Consider the following 18,575-nt stretch of genomic DNA (forward strand, 5'->3'; position numbering starts at 1 on the left):
TCCAACCTGTGAACACCTTACCACCAATAGGCTTGAGGTCAGCTTAATATTAAATTGAGGTTTTAGCAAGGGACCTTGATTTAATGGTCCATAGTTAAAATTGACAGTATCTAAAATAAGAGAGGACAGGTCTCTTTTTAAATGAATGAAAGTTTTGCAGATTCACATATAATCCCAAAAGGAGCAGGGGAAGTAGGGAAACAACACACCAGTTCAAATATCCTTTACATGTTTTTATTGGCAAAACACCAGTAGGTTTAGCTCAGTCTGCCAGCCTGCTGCAACAGGTGCATCTCTTAGTTAAAAACAAGGTCTACTCTCTTCTTTCTGGAATAACAACTTAAAAAACAAACCTGAATTTGTCAGCACTGGGAGAAAAATTAAACATTTTTTTGTGTGTGTAACCTACTTCACCTATCTGTATATATTTCCGGTGTCTTGTCCAAGGTTATAGGAGTCTCTATGGCAGTTTACCAAAATAGCTGTATGCAATTTTTCTGGCCTGTTGAAAAGGAAGTTGAGGTAAGAAAGGAAGGGAGCAGCTCATCAGGTTCGGAGAGGTATTGGCAAAAACAAATAGTGGGTCAGATAGCTCAAATAAGAATCCATCACAAGGGGAAATGACTCTCCCATATAAAATGGGAATGCTTTCCTAAAACATGAGGAATTTTCTGTCATTTACTCTTTTCTACTACAAAAAGTCTAGTGCTCCATTTTTCCAAAGTCCCTTTAATCTTTAAGTCAAAAGAAATCCAAGACAATGGTTATCACGGATACAAAATGTTATGTCTTCTCTCCAACTCATTACCAAAACGAAGTTCAGACAACCAAAGAAGCTAAAACTGGTATATAAAAACATACCACCTCCTTGCAATAGTCTTATGCAAGCCAATTCAACAATTCACACAAATATTAAGTGCTATGTGCAAGACACTGTACTAGTAGCTGCGGATAATAAAAGGCAAAACCTAAACGCTTCCTTCCAGGAGCTTCTATTTGGGGGAGTGGGGGAATGGACGGGTTATTTTACTTCCATCCGGGTAGCAGGTACATTATGTAAAAATATGTGGCACGGGAGCCCATATACAGAGAGGCCTGAACGAATGGGAAAACGTGGGTAGGTAAGTGTATGAGAATGGAAGTGGAGAAGAGGGACAACATTTTTTTTTTCAGGTCTGGGCTGTTTTTTGCAATGGAACAGCCAGAGCAATGCAATCTTCTGGGTGGGCAGTGATAGTAGGCCATCTTCTTCGAAAAGGGTAAAAACCACAACCTCCCTAAGAAATCCAAATACTCTCCACTCACTCTGCACAATCAACACCAACATCCACTTTTCCCCCCATTTGCAACTTTTCCCCCAGCCAACAACATCCCTACACTAAGCCCTTTCCTGGTCCCCTCCTCACCTGCAATTTTACAACTAGGAGATCAACACCTCAATCTACACTCCACCTTCTTTCCCCAGCAAACCTCATTCTCTGAAAATACCTTTTGACCTGTCCTTTCCCTCCCGACTACGCGCCCCCTCCCCCGAAAAAAAAAAAAAAAAAGCCCGATAGCCCCAAACGCTAACGCTGCGCAGCGAGATCCCCGCCTCTCCACCCACCCCAGGCCTCCCCACAGAACTAAGCACCGGCACAGATGAGTCACGGAGACCCAAATACACTAAACAATTCTTGCAGGGGCTGTGGGTAAGAGACCGGCAAAGCCACCCTGTTAACACACGAGCCCAGACGTTCCCAGCCACGACAGTTTCCTGTGGCAGCTTTGCAAGCATTTGCAAGAGGTTAGGAGAAGCATGCGGTGTGCATGGCTGAGGAAGCTCGTTACCTGCTGCTTGAGAAGAAGAAACTTCCTCTTCGCCTGCGCTTTCCTCCTCGCCACAATTTTGCTTTTACACTGCCACACTCTCTCCTTCCTTCAATCCCCTTTAGCATCTAGTTTCTCCCAGTCCCTATCCTAGATGAAGACTACTGAAGCAGGTTTGATTCCTCAGTGTGTGGCTAGAACTAGAAATAGGGGCGGTTACAGCAGCAAGAGGAGGAGGAGGAGGAGTTGGTGCCAGTATGTAGCAAGTTTGGGTTGCCCCCAGTATGGCCGCTGCAGGAAAGTGGAGTAGAGAAAGCTCAGTGCAGCAGCAGCTCCAGCCAGAACCAGATTGCCTAGCGGTGAACAGCTCCAGGGGAAAGGGGAGGAGAAGAATGATGCTTTGCTTTGAGCTACTGGAGGGAGGGAGCGGGAGCATTGCGCGAGCTCGCCCGCGCGCCCGCGCGCCCGCGCGCGCATACACACACGTACAAAATGTGCTGTTGGCTTAACCCTAGACACATTTTAATGTCTTTTTTTAAAAAATGGTATTTTATATATTTTTTAAAGTTTATATTTTTAAAGTAAAATTTAGTTGATTTTTAAAAATAAATTTTGTCATCTTTTAGGTTCTTTAATTTGATGATTAACCAATAATGATCTTTATGGCCAAGTATTCAATAAAAATTCAGCTTTTTAAAAAAATTAAATACTCAGTGTGCACACACGATGTAGAGGAAAACTAGTCCCTCTATTAAGAAATTTGTTTTTTCTTTTGGATTAGTTTGCTTGTAGTAAGCACTACATTTTCAAATGCAACTGTTGTTGCTGGGTGATAGTGTAGAGAGCCAGCATCATAGACCTTAACTTTACCTTCAAAACATTAGGACTGGAGCTGGAGGTTTTTTCTACTGTCTTCTTCAACATCATTCCCCAATTCCTATACGCTAATCTCTGATTTTTTTTTCCTCCAGGAATGATTATCTCTTGGGTCAATCTATACTTTGAATTGATCTAGTTTACCTCTTCCCAGAGCCCTAAATGGCCTTTACAGCTTCTTAAACACCCACATATCCTATCCCATAGCCACCTGAAGGCAAACATTTACTAAATAATCCCCAAGTAGGGCAGGGAAATTCCAATTTGTTCTCTTTATTTTTCTATGAGAGAGATACAAAGTTTACCTAATTGTCTGCCTTCAGGGAATTTGCAGTCTTGCATGAATATGTGATACAAAAACAGTAACTATAGTATAAAATGATACATTAAAAGTGGATAAGATCTCTTGGGCCATTTCTAATGCTTGTCGTGCTTTTAGGCAACTACAGACCCTACACAACCGTTATCACCACAACCAGGGAGGGGCAAGGAAGGTCAAAGATATGACCATATTTAAAGAAAAAGAAAGGTTACATATTGAGCCACTGTCATGGGCCACACTAAACCACCTTGAAAGTCTAAAAATGAACTAAACAAGGGGAAAAAACCCAAAAGTGTTAAAAAAAAAACCCCACTAAAATAAAGCCTCCTAGTCTGGTTTAAAGATAAAATATAGCAGGATTAATACATAGTCTGCAACCAACCAGCTGAAAATAGGACATAAGGACATAGGAAGAAAGAAACATAGGAAAGCTACTAAATTTCTCTCCAATTTAAAATTCTAATTTGAAAAAAAATGTGCTACTATACATTCAAGTTTCTCCAATAAACTTCAATCTGCCTCAAAAAACAGTGCAAAAGTGTCATAAAAATAATTCACATTTGCTAGGTCATTCTTCCTTCCTCAAAGAGTTCAGTACCTAATTCACAATTTTTCTTTCTTCCCCAACTTCTGTCTTCATAGTAGAAGACTTCAACATACCTATCAATGCTCCCTCAAACACCCTAAACCCTCAGTTCCTCAGCCTACTCACTTCCCATGACCCACTCCTCCACTCTACCTCAGCCACATACAAAGATGTTCATACCCTTGATCTTGACACCCTCACAAATGCACCACCTCCAGGTTCAAGAATTCTGAAATCTTCTTACTTGGTCATAATCTATTGGCTTTCCACCTCTCCCTCTGCCTTCCCTAACAAAACCTTTATTTTTGTCCATCTTGTGACTTCCAATCTCTTAACCCCTCAGTGTTCTCCCAAGCTCCTTCTTAGTCTTTTGTGCTACATCCTTAATGACCATAAGGTACTCTGGCAGCAATGAGGAAGTACCCCCCCTCATCAGTTCCAGAATAAAGTCACCAACAGGTTAAATTGGACCAGCCTTTGCCCATGTTAATGTCCACTTCACTGGAGCCCACATTGCTGTCTACTCTGCTCTTGCTAAGCTGATCCTGCTGTGCTACATGGACTTCATTGGGACTCTCTGTTAAAAGTCACTGAGAAGACACTTTAAAAAGATAATGTTGAATCCTCCCCAGGGGCCCAGAGACCTTTCTGGAGTTGAGGATAAGGACAAATGTGTTATTTTGCCCCAATTAATTTGCTTAGGTCTGGGTGGGGCTGTATCAATTTAGAAAGTTTAAAAAGAGAGACAGCTCCTGCTCTCTTGTGAATTGTAATTTTCTACGCTAGAACTCTTCTAGTGAGAGGTGGGTGGGCCCCAGTGTAGGTTCCAGAATAGGGGATCAGCATGAGCACTCACTTGGAACAGGAGGGCATCCACATTCAGAAAGACATTGAGAGGTACTGCTAGATGGCAAAATTGGGAGGTGATAGAGAAGGGGAAGTGAGTTTTCAGGCCAGCAGTGCCAGCACCTGTGGCAGCCCTCAGGGTGTTAGTGGCAGTACCTACAAAGATGCAGTGTTTGGTACAGGAACAAGGGGCATTGCAAAGACTTGTGGGTGGATGGGTGGGGGAAGTACTTAGCCTAGAAGTGTGGAGGGGTAATTTTTAAAAAAACATATTTTCACATTAGTGATGTTGTAAGTAAGAATTAGAACCAATAGGAGGAACCACCAGAAAGAGGAAACAAAACACAACAGAAGAAAAAATAGCAAATAGTATGCTTTGATCTGCATTCAAACTCCATAGTTCTTTCTTCTTTGTGGATGGCATTTTCCATCATGAGGCCTTTGGAGATGTCTTAGATCTTTGTATTGCTGAGAAGGGTTAAGTCTATCAATATTAGTCATTGCACAAGGTGGCTGTTACTGTGTACAATGTTCTCCTGGTTCTGCTCACTTCACTCAGCATCAGACCATACAATTCTTTCCAGGTTTTTCTGAAGTCTGCCTGCTCATCATTTCATATAGCACAATAGTATTCCATTACATTCATATACCACAACTTGTTCAGCCATTCCCCAATTGATGGGCATCCTCTCAATTTCCAATTCTTTGCCACCACACAGAGCTGCTATAAATATTTTTGTACATGTGGATCCTTTACCCATTTGTATGATCTCTTTGGGATACAGCCCTAGAAATGCTATTGCTGGGTCAAATGGTATGCACATTTTTATAGACCTTTGGGCATAGTGGAGGGGTAATTCAGCAGAAGTGAGTGTGGAACCCAGCAGCAACAGGCAGTGGGATCAGGTTGTGAGATTTCTAATGATGAATGAAACCTCTTTACATTTAAGTTATATAAAGTATATAAATACAATTAACATATAATTCATGAGGTTTTTACCTTGAGGTTTGTTTCCATATTTTATTTTGCAGTTTTTCAGTTTTTATACTATATCTGGCGCATCATTCCTTCCCCTCCTCCCTTTTTTTTTTTTCTGAGGAGGCTTTTGGGCTGTTAAGGGTATAGAAAGCAGTGACTCTGACATATTGCCAGTCACTTAACAATTCTTCCTGAGGATTTTTGTAAGGCAATTCATTAAAGGGGCTTTCAGACCTCTCCTTTTGAGATTTGTCTAATTAGGATGTCCATTTCTTGTTTTGTTAGATTAGTTCTTTCATATGAAATCATTGATGGAATGAAAGAAATGAAGTCATCCCTTTCAGTTTCTCAAATTATTAGCATAGAGCTATAAAATGGTGAAGCTTGGTAATTGTCTATATTCTTTTGTCCTTATTGTCATTTCTCATTTCTTACTATTAATTTTGGTGATTTGGGTTTCTTTTTTCTTTTCTGGAATAATTGCTTATCAGTGCTAAAGGAACTTCTTATAGGACATTTGGGGAGGTTTCATTAAGGATTAGAAATTTCACAACCTACCATGAACTCAAGGAACCTGAGGATCCCTTCACAACAGTGACTCAATCTGAATCCTCCCTCGAACCACAAGAGACCGATTTGCTAACCTCTTCAAGGAAAAGAAGGACTGGGAAAGACACAGCATGAATAGCACAGCCCAGGACCACAAGACAAGGGTAAATACAAAAATGTGTTCATGACTGAAGAAAAGGGTACAGGAAACCCAAATGGGACAGGCAAATACATGCCTGATAGAGATTACTCTTAAAGGAGATCCTGGGCTAGCCAACCACCATAGTCTGCAATGCAAGGAGATGGAAAACACATTAATAAAAGGATTTGTTCTGTAAAACTTGGATTCAGTCAAAAGACTACACCCAAGGACCTAAAAGGCCACATATGTGACCTTGAGGCTGCAGGTTCTCCACCCCTAGGTCCTAGCAGGACTATCTTCTGCCATCTTGGCATCAACAGAAAGGAAGAGAGCCCAAAGAGTTTTGAGGAAAATAAAAGGCAAATGATTGGCTATATATGATGTCATGATACAATTTCAAAAGACTCATGATGGAAAATGCTAGAGAAAGAACTATGGAGTCTGAACACATTTTAACCCCCCCCCCAAAAAAAATCTCATGGTAGAACAAACAAAAATATCTCCCAATTTAGAGAAGTAGTCTCCAAAGTAGGGGAGGGGAGTTACCTCATAATGAGACTTACACTGAAGAGATGGGTGATTAACCAATAAAAGTGTGGGAAGATGAGTCACATCCCATATCTCTTCCTTCCCCTCCATAGCTTAATATGAATTACTACTACCCCCTTGAACACTTCCTTATTACAACCCATCTCACAGCTGGTTTTCAGTGGATACACAATGCTTCCATCCCTCGAAGCTGTTCTAACTTATCCTAATCCAGATATATGCAGTAGTTGTACAGGCAAATTTTCATAACCACCACATCTCCAACTGCTGTATCTCCACACCATGATGTTCTAGACTACAGTAGCTGGCTCTGCATTCATGCGCAAAAATAGTGAATAAACCCCACCCCTTTCTCACACATACACACTTTCATTTTCAGTGAGAAACACATAAATATGTTGCAATTATGTAATTTTCCTCTCAAATTCACTCCCTTCCAAACTTCCCTATTACTATGGAGGATACCACCATCCTCCCAGCCACTGAGATTCTCAACTTACTCTTTATCCTTGACTTCTCACTCAAGTGAATTTATCTCTTGAAAGTCACTAATAAATATATCTGATGGTCTTCTTTGAGCTCCATCTTTATTGACCTTTTGATACCATTTGGCACTATTGAACACCCTTTCCTGCTAAATACTTAATTTCTCCTCTCTGGGTGTAATACTGTGCTTTCTTGGTTCACCCTCTACCAATGACCATTCCTTCATCTTCTTTGCTTGATCATACCAAGCCTTCTGACTTTGGGTTTTTCCCAAACCCTTGTTCTGGGCTCTCTTTTCTCTCTACATTCTTATTTGGTGATTTCATCAGTTTCTTATGGGTTTAATTATAGCTTTTGGGACTAGGACCAGGAGAGTAAAGATCATGGTTAGCCCTAGGGTTAGACTGCCTCATGTAGACCTGCAAAACTCAGTCATCCCCTGAAATATACAACATTTATTATCCAGACACCAGATAATACAGATCAGTACTATAGAAAGCATTACCATATTTTCCAGAAGTGCACAGAACCTGGCCCCAACACAAAGTTCCAATTTAGGAAGTAAGATGGGAAAAAATAGTAAACACAGGGAAACACTGATGATGATAGCTACTATTTATATAGTACTTTAAGGTCTGCAAAATGCTCTATAAATATGAATGATAAAAAATATTATGTGGTGAGGGTAGCTTCAAGACATAAACCAAGAAGAGGAGAATAACTCCATAAAATTTACAAGTAAAGATACAAAGAAAATCACATTATTTGCCACAAGCTCTACTAGAATTACTAGAATAAATAAGTAAAAAGTTTTTTTTTTTAGATGATCATATGAATAAAATACGAAATCCCTAGAAGAAAGGATGGGAAAGGAAATTAGAGAAGAAAGAACTGGAAAGAGAATTGGTATAGGAGGAATAAAACCTTAATCAAGTAATGGACTCCTTGAAATTAGATTAGACCATTCTGAGATCAGAATTCATCCATCACCTGATGAAAAAAAAAAGGGAAATCTTCCAGGAATGTCATAGTCAAAATCCAGAGCCTCTAGTTTAGAAGAAAGAAAAATTATTCAAGTAGCCCAGGAAGAAAGATTTCAGGGACCAAGGAACCTCAGGTAGGATGACATAAAACTTACATCACACATCACTATAAAGGAGAGGAAATCTTAGAATATATTATTTAGAAAGCAAGATAAATGCCTATACCTAGTAACAATGTAAGTGGAAAAACTGAATAAATTCCTATAGGAAAAAATGAATCTTCAATGAAAAAGAAGATTTCCAAGTATTCTTGATGAAAAGAATAGAGCTGAGTAGAAATTTTAAAATGAAAATACAAGAATTAAGAGAAAGCTAGAAAATAAATATGCAATTGGACTCCCAGAGGAAAAAAAAACCAGGACCAGATGGATTTTCAAACATTCAAAGAACATTTAATTCCAATATTTGAGAATAGGAAAAGAAGGGATTTTGTCAAAATCTTTCTTTTATACAAATAATATCTAGATACCTAAACCAAAGAGAAACAAAACAGGGAAAGAAAATTATAGACCAGTACCTCTAATGACTATCAATGCAAAATGCTTTTATGTTTATTTTAGTTTTCATTTAATAAAATAATAATAATAGCATTTATTAACCTACTATGTGCCAGACATTGTACTAAGCATTTTACAAATATTACTTCATTTGTTACTCACAACAACCCTGAGGGGTAGAGGCTATAATTATCCACATTTAGTGGTAGCTAGGTGGTACAGTGGATAAAGCTCTAGGTCTGATTCTTACCAGTTATGTGACCCTGGATAAGTCTCTTAAGTAATTTGGACAAGTCAGCTTTCTACACTAGGGGTGAGGAACCCATGGCCTCAAGACCACATGTGTCCCTCTACATCCTCAAGTATGGCCCTTTGAATGCAAACTGAAGAGGGTAGTGAACCTGTGGCTTCGAAGCCACTCTTGAGGACCTAGAGGGCCACATGTGGCCTGGAGGTCGAAGGTTCCCCACCCCTGGTGTAGACCATTTGTATAAGATTCTCCTCATTGGCAGAGGTACATTACTTGATCCTCCATGCCTGAATGAGGGGTGGAATCTGTAAGAGTTTGGGAGAGGAGAGATCCTTCTTCTTCTGGCTTCTCATTTCAAGGGAAGACACACAGTAGATCCAAGTTCTCTTCAGTGAGACATTTCTAGAGAAAGAGAAGGACTCCCTGGGAAAAAGCTAATCTATAGAGCAGCCAGAACCTCATCTCCAAATTATCTCGCTAGAGACTTCAGAGTTTGGAACTTCTCTGTGTCCTCTTGAATCTGGAATCCAGGAGAACAAGTATCTCTCCTCTCCCAATCTCTTACCAACTCTGCCTCCCACACAGAGACAGAGCATAAAGTAATCAATCTCCATCAAAGAGGAGAGCCTCGTGCAAATGGACTGAGGCCCCAGGTAACATAATGAAATTTTCAAAGCTCTTTTATTTATTTATTTTCAGCAAGCCTGAATGAAAATAGTGGTAACTTCCCCTGCCTCACTACAGTGAGGTGTACATATTAGGGTAACTTAACCAAACATAATTTAAACTACATTTCATTGGCATTCTTTTAATGAAGTGTTTGGATTTTTATTAATAGAGAAGTAATGTGTTGTTGTTAACTTCAACTCATATGTATTCTTGCATTGCCATTGATCTCACTCATACCATAAGCTCTAGGTTTACCTTCATACCCTGGGCATTCTTTTTTCCCTTGTAGTGACCCCAGAGAGATAGAAAATTTGCCATTAAGATATAAAGAATCAGGGCATCTTCATCATTGCTTTCAAATACTAGGATTGCTGTATGAGGAAGGTGCAACAGACTGCAAAATGCAGTGCCTCTTGTTTTAGCATTCCATGTAAACCTAGGGTGAGCTAGCATATATATTTGCTCTAGCACAATTACTCTTTCTTGTACTCAGTGATTCTTCAAAGGTTCTATTCCACAGATTCTCTCTCTGTCTCGTTCTCTTTCTCTTTCAATTCCCCTTTCTCTTCTCTCTTTTCTCTCTCTCTCCCCTCTCTTCCTCATTCTCTTTCCCCCTTTTTGCTCCACCCAATATAGAGTAATAGGGGTTTGATAAGTGACTATAATACAGGAATTTGTCCTTTGAAACCCTAAGATCAATTTTAATTATTACATTCTTTGAACCAGAAGATAAATTAGGTCATGCCTAGGAGTTTTAACTGATGACTGAGAGGAAAGAGCAAGGAGCACTCATCCCCTCCTGAGACTTAACAAATCAAACTGGAGAGTATTGGTGGCACCAGGAAAACAATCAACAGAAGAAGTCAAAAGGAGAAACTGAAGGGAAAAACTGAAAGGAAGGCTGTTCTAAAGCAGAGGAGTAAAAAATTGATTTGGATCATCAAGTTTTTGTAGGTACCTTGGAACAGAAGATTCTGGCCAACCTACCAGTTGTATTAACCTATTCAGGGACTGAGGGAAGGGTGAAATGAAAGTATCTGCTCTTTCTTCAACTTTGCCTCCTTATGCCTGTCCTGTACAGGCAGTTTAATATACTCTTCTTGCTTCTTTTACCTAAAATTTTCCTATATCTTGATTTTGCCTCAAATATGAAAAGAGTTAGCTTGAGATAAATATAGAGTTAAATTAAAGCAGAGAGTCAAATTTCCATCTGAATGTCGAGAATTTTCCTGACTGCAGGCTCTGAGTTATTGTGATTATGCTACTAATTTTTCATCAGATATATATACTCCATAAAACAGCAGAAGAGAGTTTACATGGCCCTAGGGTCATTATATTGCCCCTAAAAAATTAACTCATTTATTATAACTGGGTATGGCTGATTAAATCTCCAGAGAGAAAGGGGTAGATAGTATAGGAAAGTGGCTGAAGAAGAGATCAGTCACTAAAGCAACCCAAGGGTGAAGATAGACACGGCCTGGGAAAGAATGAGCAACACTCATATTAAAAAAAAAAGGAGAGAGCAGAGTACCAGCTAATTAACTTTACATTGTACACCAGTATCTAATGGTGTTAGAATAGGCTCCATTCTTCTACTCATATACAATCCAGTGAGGCTGATGACTTTGCACAGCCCTGCCTCACTTAAATCCAATTCACTTGCAAGTCAAGACCTCACCCTCCTGATGTCATTGGTCCTCTTCCGAGAATGAGAGATGAACAAGTCACTTCCAGTTAGGCAATCCTCCCTCCTCCTCCTCTTCCTTTTCCTCTTCCCTCTCTCTGTCCATGTAGGGAGTCATACCTTTACATTTGGGTGCTCTGCCCAAAAGAAGATGAATTGTGATCACTTATACTTGACAAGATATCTTGGGGTTTGGGGGATAGATTTTTTCTTCCCCATTTATTTATTCTATCATTGTTTTTTCCCCCCCAAAACTGGGACAATTAACTCTCATTAGTTTTCATTTACGATTTCTTGAAATATAGCTCTGGTAAGAGGCTTGATAAAGCCCATTGAGATTCATATGGAGTTACTTAAACCCAAATCATTCTGGCTCTCACTGATTGGCCAATAATAGGTCCCAGCCCAACCCTCACTTGCTCATTGTTTGGGTTCTGATTGCTCAGAGTGAGTGTAAATAACAATTGTTTCTGTTCTGGCCAGAAACCCTGAGGGTCTTCCCCTCCCAAAGTGATTCTTTTGTGAAGTCAAACTAGGCCATCTTCTGCCTTAATTCTTACCTAGCATTTAATTACTGAATGGGTGTTGCCTTGGACAAACTGAGACCTGGGAAAGACCTTAGCTCAAGTCTGCACAACATACAGCCCACGCACAGCTTGCAGCAGGCCAAATAATTTCAGGTGGCCCTCGAAAAAAGTAGAGGATGTAAAGAAATTAAAGATGTAACAAGTGCTTTGTCTGTGCTCTACTTAACCCTCCTTCCACTAGTCACTATTATGCCCATCATGTCACTTGGCAGGTAGGTTGCCATTGCACACTCTCTCCTGTTTGTCCCATGACCCCAGGCAACCAACCATTGTTAGTCTATCTCTAGTCTGAGAGGAGTGAGAGTTCTATTTTTTACTGTGTTTTTGGTTGTTACTGGCATTGAACAATGACAAAGTGAGTACAGCCATGCACCAATGCAGCTGATGCCTGCTATTCGATGAGTGGAAACAATGTGAGGACTTCTTCCCCTCCCTACTGTGCACCTGCCTTCCAAGTTACATGAGTGTCTGGTGCTCTCTTCAAAGTCAGACCCTCTGTTCAGTATTTATTTGTATGTGAGCAGTTACTGTGGAGATTTTTTGGCTGTAACATTAAAGTTTTTGGGGTGATTTTGTAAAATGGGTGATAAAAAGAAATGAAAGATCGAATCAGTGTTTAATCCAGAGTTGGCAAATAGATACTTGTTTAATAGTGTGCTTAGTTTGCTGAGAAGCAATAGCTGTTCCAAAGGAGTACAATCTTCATCACCCTTTCGAATCAAAACATCCCAACTTAAGCAAATTGGACACTGATGAAAAACAAAGTAAAGTGTCTAAATTGTTGAAAAATCTCAGTGGGGAACAACAGTTTTTCAAGAAAGTAAACTCAGAAAATGAGGCAGCTACTAAGGTTAGTTTTCTGATTTCTAAAGAAATTGCTGCTGCTGGGAAGTCTTTTTCTGAAGGTGACTTCATAAAGAAATGTTTGCTGATTGCAATTTCTGGATTATGTCTCAATAAAAAAAGTGCTTTTGAGAACTAGTTTAATCATTAATTATACCTTTACTTGGAAAGTGAGCCACTAAAAACCTATCTGTGGCCCAAAGAAGTTTAGCCTATTTTAATTTTGGCCCCCACCTACTGCCAAGTTGTACAAGTCTTCCTTAGCTTAAAAACACCAAGGTCTCCCACTGCATCTGGAGCCAGTAGTCCTGACCTATATGTTGCCATTGGACTCTGACGACCCTGGAAGACAGAGTAAGGCTGATGACTTTGTACAGCTCTGTTTCATTTAAATCCAATTCACTTGAAAGTCAGGACATCACCCTTCTGATGTCATTGCTCCTCTTCAAGAAAGAAGGATGAACAGCACACAATCCATTTTCTAAGCTATCATTCACTGTAATGTTTTATCTTTTCTGGTCATTCACCTACTATTCTTTATACCAACTCTATCCTCTGGATTCACTATTTTTTTTTCATAGGAAAAAAGTTCCCTTGATTTAAATTAATACTTGGACTGAGGGAGCAGATAAAACTTTGTGTTCCTTCCCTACTTTTTCCTCTTTAATCCTGTGGCTTCTCTCTGAGAACTGGAGTTAAAATTTAGATCTATGTTTCTCTGTCTCTTCTCAAGATGGAAACAAAGAGAATTTTCAACAATTCAGCTTCTAAAAGCATATTTTGACTCCCAGAGGAGTGCTCTGTTAGTCTATGTGGTCAAATTGTTTTTCCTTTAGAAAACAATTTTTAAAAATTAGATTATTATGAATATATCTTTTATTTTTACAGAATGATTCCCCCTATATTCCACCCCCTTCTTTCTCCTTCCCAGAGATCCATCACTTATAACAAACATTTTTTTTAATGAAGAGGAAGAGAAAAAAATCAGTAAAACTAATCACATTGAAAAATATCTAATATTATATTCAGAGTTCCACACTCATTAAACCTGATCTTTGCAAAGGAGCAAGGGGAAATGTCTTCTCACATTTCTTTTTTTGGGCCAAGTGTGTCCCTTGTGATTTGGTTACATTAAGTTTGGATTGTTTTGTGGTTGTTATTAACATTTACAATGTCATCATGGTAGATATTGTTTTTAGACTCTGTTTAGTTTACTTTGCATCAGTCCATGTGTCACTCCACACTTTTCTGAATTTATGATTTTTTTGTTTCTTATAGCACTATAATATAGAATTCTACATATCAACCTGAAAAGTAAAATGCATTTTAAACTCATCTATCCTTTCTTTCTATCATTTGGAGATAGGAATGTGAGATGGAGGTAGAGTCTCAAACAATGCTATTGAAAAAGAAGTACTCTGATACATTTTTTTTTTTTGTGGGGAACATGAGTTTAAAAAAACTAAGCTAGATTCAGACTTTGAGTCCATGAGATATAAGTTCAAATACGATCTCACACACTTACTAAGCAGAGTGACTCAGGGCAAGTCACTTAACCTTTGTTTGCCACAGTTGCTTCATCTGGGTATAATAGCACCTACTTTCCAGGATTGTTGTGAGGATCAAATGAGATAATAATTGTAAAGGGCTTAGCATAGTGCTTGGCACATAGTAATTGTTATGTAAATGTTAACTATTATTATCATTATTACTATTAAAAAAACAGATTAATTTGATTTAGTAACATATCAATTTGTAGATTTGAGTTAAAGGATTTTAATATTTTAAAAGTTTGGGCCATTTGCTGTAATGATTCACCTGTTTAGTTTTTTCTTCTTTTATAATTTTATTTATTTTATTCTGAACTAAGAAATAAAACAAGGATTTCCATCACATAGTAGAAGACAAAAAAAAATATTGTGCATGAAATCTATTATGTACAATTTTCTATTCCTTTTAAACATATAATAAAGTTATCATGTAACTATCTTTTTTCCCCTTTTTTGCTCCTCTGCCCCCTGCCCTAGAGATGGCTACCATTAGGCACAAATAGGTACATATTAAAACCATTCTATACATGCTTCTATTTATCAGATAACGTCTTCCTTCATTTGTCTTTTGTAGTTAATTTGGGTATTTATAATAGTCAAAATGACTTAGTCCCTCAGAGTTGTTCTTAAAACAATATTGTTATTACTGATATTCTCTTGGTTCTGCTTATTTTGATCTTCACTATTATATGCAAGTCTATCTATGTTTTTCTAAGATCATTGAGCTCATCATTTCTTTTATCACAGTAGTATTCCATCACAATCATATACCACAACTTGTTCAGCCATTCCCCAACTGATGAGTATCCCCATGATATCTAGTTCTTTGCAACTACAAAGAGAGCTGCTATAAGTATTTTAGAACATATAGGTTCTTTTCCTTTTCCCCTAATCATCTTTGGAAACAGACCTAGTAGTTTTATTGCTGGATCAAAGGGTATAGGCAGTTTAATAATTCTTTGGGCATAATACCAGATTGCTCTCCAAAATGATTGAATCAGTTCATGGTTCTGCCAACAGTGAATTAGTGTACCAATTTTTCCACATCCCCTTCAATATTTGTTGCTTTTTCCTTGTGATGTTAGCCAATTTGATAGGTGTAAAATGATATCTCAAGGTTGTTTTAATTTACATTTCTCTAATCAATTTTTCATATAACTATAAATTGTTTTGATTTCTTCATTGGAAAGCTGCCTGTTCATATTCTTTGACCATTTATCAATTGGGGAATGAGTCATATTCTTATCGATTTGACAAAGTTCTTTGTGTATTTGAGATGTAAAACCTTTTTCTGAGAATCTGTCTATAAAATTTCCCTCCAGTTTTCTGTTTTCCTTCCAATCTTAGCTACATTAGTTTTATTTCCACAAAACCTTTTAAATTTAAAGTAATTGAAATTATCCATTTTGTACCTCACACTGCTCTCTATCACTTATTTATTCATATATTGCTTGCTTATCCATAAGTCTGATAGGTAATATATTCCATGTTCTTCAAATTTTACATTAGTGGCACAGAGTAGACATAGAATTTACAGCAGCAAGAAAAAGAAAAAATGATGAGCAGGAAGTCTTCAGAAAAACCTGGAAAACTTATGCGAACAGATGCTGAGTGAAGTGAGCAGAACCAGGAAAACACTGTAAGCAGTAACAGCAACATTGTGGGATGACCAACTTTGGTAGACTTAACTCTTCTCAGCAATAAAACTATCTAAGACAATTTCAAAAAACTCATGATGAAAAATGCTATCACATCCAGAGAAAGAACTATGGAGTCTAAATGCAGATTGAAGTATACTATTTTCACTTTTTTTTGTTTCTTCTTTCTTGTGGTTTTTCCCTTTGATTCTAATTCTTCTTTACAACAGGACTAATGTGGAAATGTTTAAAAAAATTTCTTTTTCTAAAATAAGTTTATTTAGATATTCCATTTCCTCTTCTGCTAATCTAGGTGGTTTATAGTTTGTAAATATTTTTTCCATTTTACTTAAATTGTTAAATTTATCAGCATATAGGTGGGCAAAATAACTCCTTATAATTGCTTTAATTTCAGTGTTGTTAGTGGTATATTCACCCTTTTCATTTTTAATGCTAGTGATATGGTTTTCTCTCTTTCTAAAATCAAATCAACCAATCATTTATCTATTTTTTAAAAAAATAAAACCAATGCTTATATATTTATTTAATATTATTAATTTATATTATTTTTTAATCCAATGCTTTTTAACATTGAATTTTATTATCTCATCTTTAATTTTTAGGATTTCCAATTTAATGTTTAATTGAGGATTTTTAGTTTGTTCTTTTTCTAGTTTTTTTTTTTTAGTTGTACTCTTTCTCTATTTTATTAATGTAAGCATTTAGAGATATAAATTTTCCTCTGATTACTGCTTTTGCTGTATCCCATAGGTTTTGATATACTCATTGTTATCATTCTCTTTAATGAAATGATTCTTTCTATCATTTGTTCTTTAACCCGCTCATTCTCTAAAATTAGCTTGTTTAACCTCCAATTAGTTTTTAATCTATGTTTTTATGGTTCCTTATTAAATATAATTTTTATTGCATGGTGATCTGAAAAGGATTCATTTAACATTTTTGCTGTCCTCCTTTTAATTATAAAATTTTTATATATGGTCAATCTTTGTAAAGGTACTATGAACCACTGAGAAAAAGACATATTTCTTTCTATTCTTATTCATTTCTCTCCAGATAGTTATCACATCCAGTTTATCTAAAATTCTATTCACTTCCTTGACTTCTTTCTTATTTATTTTTTTGGTTAGATTTATCTAGCTCTGAGAGGGGAAGATTGAAGTCCTCTACTATTATAGTGCTACTTTATATTGCCACCTGTAATTCATTTAACTTTTCTTTTAAAAATTTAGAAGCTATAGTATTTGGTGCATATGGGTTCAGTATTGATATTGCTTCATTGTATATGGCACTTTTTGTCAAAATGTAATTACTCTGTTTATCTCTTTTAATTAAATCTATTTTAGCCTTAACTTCATCTGAGGTCATGATTGCTATTCTTGTTTGTTTGTTTTTTTTTTTTTGCTTAGGCAGTTAGGGTTGAATGACTTGCCCAGTGTCACACAACGATTAAGTGTCAAGTGTCTGAGATTGGTGTGCAGTGCCACCATGCTGCCCCAACCCCGGTCTTTTTTGCATCAACTGAAGCATAATAAATTCTACTCCAAACTCTCTATTTTAACTCTGTGTGTACCTCTCATTCTTTTGTTGTTGTTGTTGTTGTTCAAGATTTGTTGAATAAATGAGTGAATCTAATATTATTATTTCAGTTGTACCCAACCTCCTCAAGAAACCTTATTTTTATAAATAAGTAAATTCAGATTACTATATTGAAGTACCAACTAAAGTTAGGGACTCTGTCAGCTCCTGTTTCTTTCTTTTTTTTTTAAATAAATTTTTAAGGTGACCTTATTTTCTTTTTTAGAAATTAATTAATTAATTATTTTTTTGTTTTCAACATTCATTTCCACAAGATTTTAGGTTCCAAATTTTCTCCCCATCTCACCCCTTCCCCCACCCAAGATGGCATGCATTCTGAATACCCCTTCCCCTAATCTGCCCTCCCTTCTATCACTCCCCCCACTTCTCTCATCCCCTTCCCCTTCTATTTTCCTGTAGGGCAGGAGAGATTTCTATACCCCATTGCCTGTATAGCTTCCCAGTTGCATGTAAAAATAAATTTTTAACATTTGTTTTTAAAGCTTTGGGTTCCAAATTCTCTCCCTTCCTCCCTCCCCACCCACCCTCATTAAGAAGACAAGCAACTCGATACAGGTTATACATGTGAAGTCATGCAAAACACTTCCATAGTAGTCATGTTGTGAAAAACTATTTCCCTTCATCCTATCCCAACCTCCATTTATTCTATTCTTTTTTTTTGACCCTGTCCCTCCTCAGAAGTGTTTACTTATGATTACCCCCTCTGCCAATCTGCCCTCCCTTCTATCATCCCCCCCTCTTTTATCCCCTTCCCCCCTATTTTCCTGTAGGGTAACATAGATTTCCATACCCAATTGAGTGTGTATGGTATTCCCTCCTTAAACCAAATCCAATGAGAATAAGACTCACTCATTCCCTCTCACCTTCCCCCACTTTCTTTCCACTGTAAAAGCTTTTTCTTGTCTGTTTTATGTGAGATAATTTACCTCATTCTACCTCTCCCTTTCTCTTTCTCCCAGTATAATCCTCTCTCACTCCTTAATTTTATTTTTTTGATATCATCCCTTCATCTTCAACATACCCTGTGCCCTCTATCTGTCTGTCTATCTATCTA

The 18,575-nt window shown here is 37.5% G+C and overlaps 1 protein-coding gene across 12 annotated transcripts in view; it reads right to left on the reverse strand.

Moving 5' to 3' along the window:
- SEMA4D (semaphorin 4D) overlaps positions 1-2,227 on the reverse strand; it is a 178,783-nt gene extending 176,556 nt beyond the window's left edge. For 10 of the 12 annotated variants that reach the window (XM_027874611.1, XM_027874610.1, XM_027874606.1 and 7 more), the window contains exon 1: positions 1,831-2,227. The gene's annotated coding sequence lies outside the window, so the exon portion shown is untranslated. The remainder of the gene's footprint in view (positions 1-1,830) is intronic. The other 2 variants (XM_027874616.1, XM_027874613.1) reach the window with 2 other exon arrangements.
- Positions 2,228-18,575: the final 16,348 nt, after the last annotated feature.

The sequence above is a fragment of the Vombatus ursinus genome, unplaced genomic scaffold (assembly GCF_900497805.2).
Source record: "Vombatus ursinus unplaced genomic scaffold, bare-nosed wombat genome assembly UNPS02014807.1, whole genome shotgun sequence".
NCBI lineage: Eukaryota > Metazoa > Chordata > Mammalia > Diprotodontia > Vombatidae > Vombatus > Vombatus ursinus.